Below are 6,410 nucleotides of genomic sequence, written 5' to 3' on the forward strand. Positions count from 1 at the left end.
CATCACATCTGGTTGGTATAATGGTATATCTATTAAGTTTGCAATATTTTATTCCCATACATGGTAAAGACGTGCAGCATCAAATTTAAAAACGGACTTTATGTAACACTTTGATGTATTACATGTCTGACCATTATATTAATTATTAGGGGTCATCCAATGGCCTTTATATTATAATTAAATAATTATTGGGAGAAAGTTTTCTGTTCGGACGTGTGGCTTACATCAGCATTTCCATAAGTCTATTTCTCTCCTCCTCATATGAAAAGACAGTCGTGTCCCCTTGTGTTAAGGAGGAAAAAGATAAACATATGAGAGTGTTGGCATAGACCACACTCTCGGAGAGAAAACTATTTCTCATAACTATTTTAGGGTTTTGACTAAAAGGGTTGTTTCTATAAGGGTATTTATGTAATATCTTTTCATATGTTTTAATATAATCTTATTTATATTAATACTCAGACTATAAGGGACAATCTAATAATTACTCCATCTAATCTAAATCCTAATTTTTTTATAAATATTAACTAGAAACTGCAGTCTGAATATTCTAAACTAGATACTCAAGATGCAATGCTTTAAGCAACTTTAAACCCTAAATCTTAAACCCTAACATTTATCGTGTATTGTATTTTTTCCTCTGTATTTTGAATCTTATTGTAAAACTCTTAGTTGACCATCTTAAAAAAAATGGACGACTTTGTTGATGAAAGGAAAAAGCTTTCCATGACGTCATGATAAGATTCTTTTCTCACATGAGGATTTTTTATTAATTTTTTTTTTTCTACTCTAACAAATGTGAAGTTTGCACTGCTATTGATGTGACGTGCAGACTCGTACTCATTATGAAGTTATGGGAACCTCTCCTTTGTATTTACACTCACAAAATATCTCAATTAATTATATGACCCAACACAATATCAAGTAGGGGAAGACATACTCAAAGCGACCCAACCGAGCAAACTTTTTTAATATTCTAAAGAGCAAAAACGACTGCCTATACGGAAAAATCCTGCCCCTGTTGATGCTATAAAGATAAGGAAACGGATAGAAAATTGAAAAAATGGAAAACAAAAGTTGTGTTTTTTTTTTTTTTTTTGAGAAGATAAATCTAAAAATAAGTTATATTTAAAAGGATAAAGTTTTCCTCCATCCATGGAGGATGGCTCTTTCTTGAATTTTAGTATATTTCAAAATACTCTCTCGATATCTATTTCTATTCTCTCCCGCCTCTCAGAGAATGGGATTCCATTCACCATGATTGGAGAGAAATTCGATCCTAATTAAAATACTAACAACATTATAAAAAAGATGTAAAATTATCAAAAAAAAAAAATACTGAATTCTATAATTGAAAAAAAAAAAAAAAAAAAACTGTAATACAATCGTATGAATAGGATAGGAGGCAATCTTCCTTCATCCACATTCAAGGGAGAATCCCTTGATCGAGGGGTTCAGATAATTTCTAGAGGATACTAGAGAACAATTAAGGAGTATTATCAACTCCATACTATAGAGTGATCAAAATATTTATGACCCTACTCTAGATGGGTGTATGTACTTTTCCTTCGCCTATGGTGTAGAAAAACTTTTTCTAATAAGAAACGTCTAAATCCCAATGAAAAATAGACGAAATATATATTAAGAGAGAAACTAAAATTAGTGGCTATATACAATTTATTAGATGTAAAGGTCCAAAATAAAGATTAAGGTCTAAACCTAAAACCATTAAAATTTGAAACTAAAATTTTGATATCTTAGTTATATGTAAGTGGCATTTTTTTTTTTTTTTTGAAGATAAAAAGGTCGTACCCAATGCACAAGGCTCTCATGTTTAGCAGGTCTGGGGAGGGTCAGATATACTCAGCCTGTTTTGAAGATAATTAAAATAATTCTTCACCTTCATTGGTTGGAAAAAACCAAAAAGATTCTGAATTTAGAAAAAAAACAAGAGATCGGTTTTGGTGGATCTCAATCCACAAGTCGAAACAGTGTGTGGATGATTAGTTCTGTTAGGTGAGAAATCATGAGGGATCAAAATTTTATGGAGAGTATACCTATGTTTTTAGTGCACGGTATTGAAATCGGTATTGGTAACCTGTAAATTGATATGATATCGATACAGTATCGTCCTAGAACGGTTGTAACAGACAAAATTACCCCTGAATCTCTTTAAAAAATAAGTTTTCTTATCATTTTACCCCTTGTCCGTATTGGCACGATATCGATATCGGTGACTAGCAAAACCGATACGTATCACCTTATATGAACGATATGATACTGATACTTAAAACCATGATTATACCCAAGGTCCCGATTCATACGCAGGCATAGAATTAGAATCTGGATCAACCATGAGTATACCCAAGGTCCTGATATATCCTTAATGCTCTTCCTTCTTGATGTTGGCAAGATCGAGTAGGTCAAAACCTACGGTCTCGGGCGATCTTTTCGATCGGTAACTCAATATGGAAGTTCCACTATAATTTATGATCAACTGGGGGGGGGGGGTGTTCATGGCGTAAAAGCACTAAAATATTTTGGTTCCATTGATTTCGATGATACGAATTAATGAAGAGTGAAGGATAAGTCTCTTTGTCTCAATTAAAACAACAACGAAAGGGATAAATGAGGAAAAGGATCTTATGCAGGTGTGGCGGGAGTTGCACCTGTGCAGCATCGTTAAACGACAGCAAAAATAGGGGTGAGGTGGTCATTTTACAGGTGGATCCCACCTGAGCCCCACATGTGAAATGACCACCTCCCCCCTTATTTGGGGTGGTTTTTGGAGCTGCATAGTGCAGCTCCCGCCATAGCTGCACAAGATCCAAGTCCGATAAATGAGGAGAAGGTACTTATTTACTAACTTCTACCTACAACCATGCATGCTGGTTTCAGGAATTGGTATTGGATCGATCAATTCGTATCGATATTAGCGGAGATTGATATCAATTTCTGTTCGATCTTATATCGGTGGATCAATACAGATAAAGATTAAAATATAAAAAAATAAAATCAGATTTTTTTTTAGATAATTAGGGTAAATCTGTCCGATCTAAATTGATACAGATCGATCTGGATCAATATCAGTTGAGACTGATACTGAACTCATACAAAATTCTTGTTGTGCGTCCAGGCATGGTATACATGGATTAACCACAAATATGCCATATGGAAGGATGATCTAGGTCAAACAACAGCTGCCTAGCATAGTTGGTGAGCTGTGGTGCGCTTAATGCCCATGGTCGCCAGGAGGTTTCTAGTTCGAGTCTCCTGGCTGTTACCTTTCCCCCTCCCAATTCCTCCCCTAAAAAAAACAGAAAGGATGATCTAGGTCAATGATAAATTTTTTACAATTATATTTCATTGATTGTACTTTATGTAGCAATAGGGTATGCAATCCAACTAAAGTGAGGATTAAGGTTACCTGATCATCCATAATTGCAAATTCTCCTAAGGAATAGAACTCTTACGGGCAGTTGATCACTACGTGGTCACATGATCAAGCGTGCAGACACAAGGAGGGCCACGAGCTCACTCTTGTTTGATGCCTGTGTGTTCCCATTGGCCCCCACCACGTTGGCGTAGGGGCCACTTGGCCTATTAGCCCCTTATTTTTCCCACTTCTTAATTATATAGATTCACAATGCATAGGGAGAGTTAGAAAGAGAGGACAACTCCAATAACTCCTTGTAGAGATAAAGAAGGCATAATCTCTTCGCAAGGAGAAAGAGTAAGAATTCTTAACTACACACCTTCACTCTCGATTCTTAATTTATATATATTTTTTGGAGAAAGAACGCTACTTGGTTGCACGGGGCACGTAGCCCCTGTGCCCAGACTCAGGACCACGCGAAAATGACCACCTCACCCACATGGAAAAACAGAAATTTCTGAAGGTTGAGGTGCCTATTTTGTACGGCCCAGTGTTTGGGCGCAAGGGCCACATGCCACACGCGACTAGATAACATTCTCTTTCCCATATTTTTTTTTTGGTAAGGAGTCACTTGAATTCCAAAAGATAAAAACTCTTGAATACGAAAAATTAAAGTCTCATCAAAGAGACAAAATCTCCTTAATCTGAAAATATAATGTAACAGTTAATGGTAGCTTCTTTTAATATCTTTATTCTATCAAACAAGTCAAGAGATGAGATCCTATTGGCTAATCCACCACCTATCTTAAGGTGTGTTGTTATCCATTTCCCAATAAAGATTTTAGTGGGGGTGCAAGTTTGGCTTGGTAAGCTCAAGCCCGCCCTAAGCCTGACAGGTCCTGGGCTCAGCTTTTTAGCCCACATGGCAGGCCAAGGTTGAGATTCCTAAAGCCAGGCTTGGGCTGTGAGGCCCTGGGTTGAGCCCAACCCAGCGTGGCCCTATATATAAATTTACACATTTTTTATATTTCTATAAATCAAAAGTACAAAAGAATTAAGAAGGCACCCATCCCTCATGGACAAGCCAAACATGAAAGGTAGGAAGGCCCTACACCATAGAAAAGACAACAACGTGGCTAAACCATTAGCCAAGAACCACTAACACAAAACAAAGCCCCAAGGGATTCTAACAAGGAAAGGAACTCGTGAGAAACCTCCAGCGCAGCCCATCACCGAGTAACCCAAAAGAGGTGCACACCCCACATCTCTACAAGGGCTAGAGATTCCTAGGAGCCCTCTTCCCCTTGGGTTAATAATTCTACATCAGTTAGAGAAAGAGATTGTTTTGACTTCGTTTAGAACGGGGTAAAGTAAAAATTCTTTGGAAAAACAAAATTTTTTCTCATCTTTATGTAAATTAATAGAAATACACAACGATAACCAAGTATGCACAAAATAATAACACACTGAAATAAATCATCTCAATCACAGAAGTACATATCAATTTTAATATGAAAATTCTTCTAAGATGAAAAAGAAAAACCACGAAACATTGTCCAAATAAAATCTTTTACTATAATCCAATGTTAAATACTACCAAACATAAAGAGAAACAATCCTCTTGGATTACAAAACAATTCACCAAATATAAATGAATTCACCAGATTATAGTACTTTTACCTTAGAGACCAACGGAACAAATACGGGAGAAGTCCGAATACTTCCCCTTCTTCTTCTCTTGGCAGATAGAATGTGCTAACAGAACGAAGGGGGAGAACCAAAAACCTAATTTTCCTTTCCTTTCCTTTCTTCTCTCCTCTTTTACTTACGGAAAAAAGCAGAGCAGAAAAGTGATTACACACTCATGCTCACTCCCTCTACTCTTTATAAAAAAAAACAGAATACGAAGAGAGCCAGACGGAAACGAATTTTTTTCTTGTACGGTTCCCTGACCGCTGCGATTCCCTAGTTCCTCTCACAAGAGGAGGGTGGACCCCACCTGGGCAGACTGTTCGATCAGGTGCCCCGGGTGGATCCCACTTCCCTCTTGTGAGAGGAACTAGGAAACCGCACCAATCAGGAACCGTAGATGATAATTGTCCGACGGAAACGTGATGCGTAAATATAGAAGCAACACAGACCCAGTTAAGATTGTTGCATGTGGGTGAGTGAAGTGACTGCCTCACCTCTTTAAACCCTTTCCGTGAGAAAGTGGCTGGTGAGACATCATTTCTCACGTTCATTTCTCAACGTCTCACTAAAAGGTGGATTCCCCTCCTACAAGTTCCATAGAATTCATGAGGAGATCCTAAAGATAATGACCCTAAATGGGTGTAGTTTTCCTTCATCCATGGTGATGAGTGATCTTTGACATATGGGTATCATTTGATGATGTGAGCTCTCATGAGAGAGATTAGTGCTAAGAGGGGGATGCTGTGGGATGTAGCATGTATGTGTGAGAGAGAGTAGTGTGTGTTCTAGGGGTGAAATTGGGCCTGGTTGGGTTTGTTTTTTTAAAACCCTAGTTCAATCCTATGTCCTCTTAACTCAACCCAAGTTCAACTCGGCCCTAGGTTGGGCTGAGATATATCTTAGCCTAGGCCAAACCCTGTTGAGCTCAGCCCAGCCCAGTCCGACCTTGATTGACCCTGATCGGGCCAAGTTGGGTCAGGTTGGCCCTAATTAACCCTGATTTTTGCTAGGACCTGGTTGGCCTTGATTGACCAGTCTCATGTGATTGGGTATTGGTTTGTTTCATACTCAATTGATTATTAGACTTTTATTTGGGTTAAAAAACTTAGCACAATCTTAAAATTTTAGATACTTTGTTCAATAGATAATTAGTCTCTTGTTTTTATTTTTTTATTTTTTTGGTAAACCAATAGATAATTATATACTAAACAAAAATTCCAAAATATAATCAATAAATTATAAAGCATAACCTAACACGTCATCCCTTGGTTTTCAAACGAAACTCAGATCACCCATTGGTTTTGAAAAAACTCAAATCACCCCCTCTATAGTAACGGTGTTA

The sequence above is a fragment of the Telopea speciosissima genome, chromosome 10, assembly GCF_018873765.1.
Source record: "Telopea speciosissima isolate NSW1024214 ecotype Mountain lineage chromosome 10, Tspe_v1, whole genome shotgun sequence".
Taxonomy (NCBI): domain Eukaryota; kingdom Viridiplantae; phylum Streptophyta; class Magnoliopsida; order Proteales; family Proteaceae; genus Telopea; species Telopea speciosissima.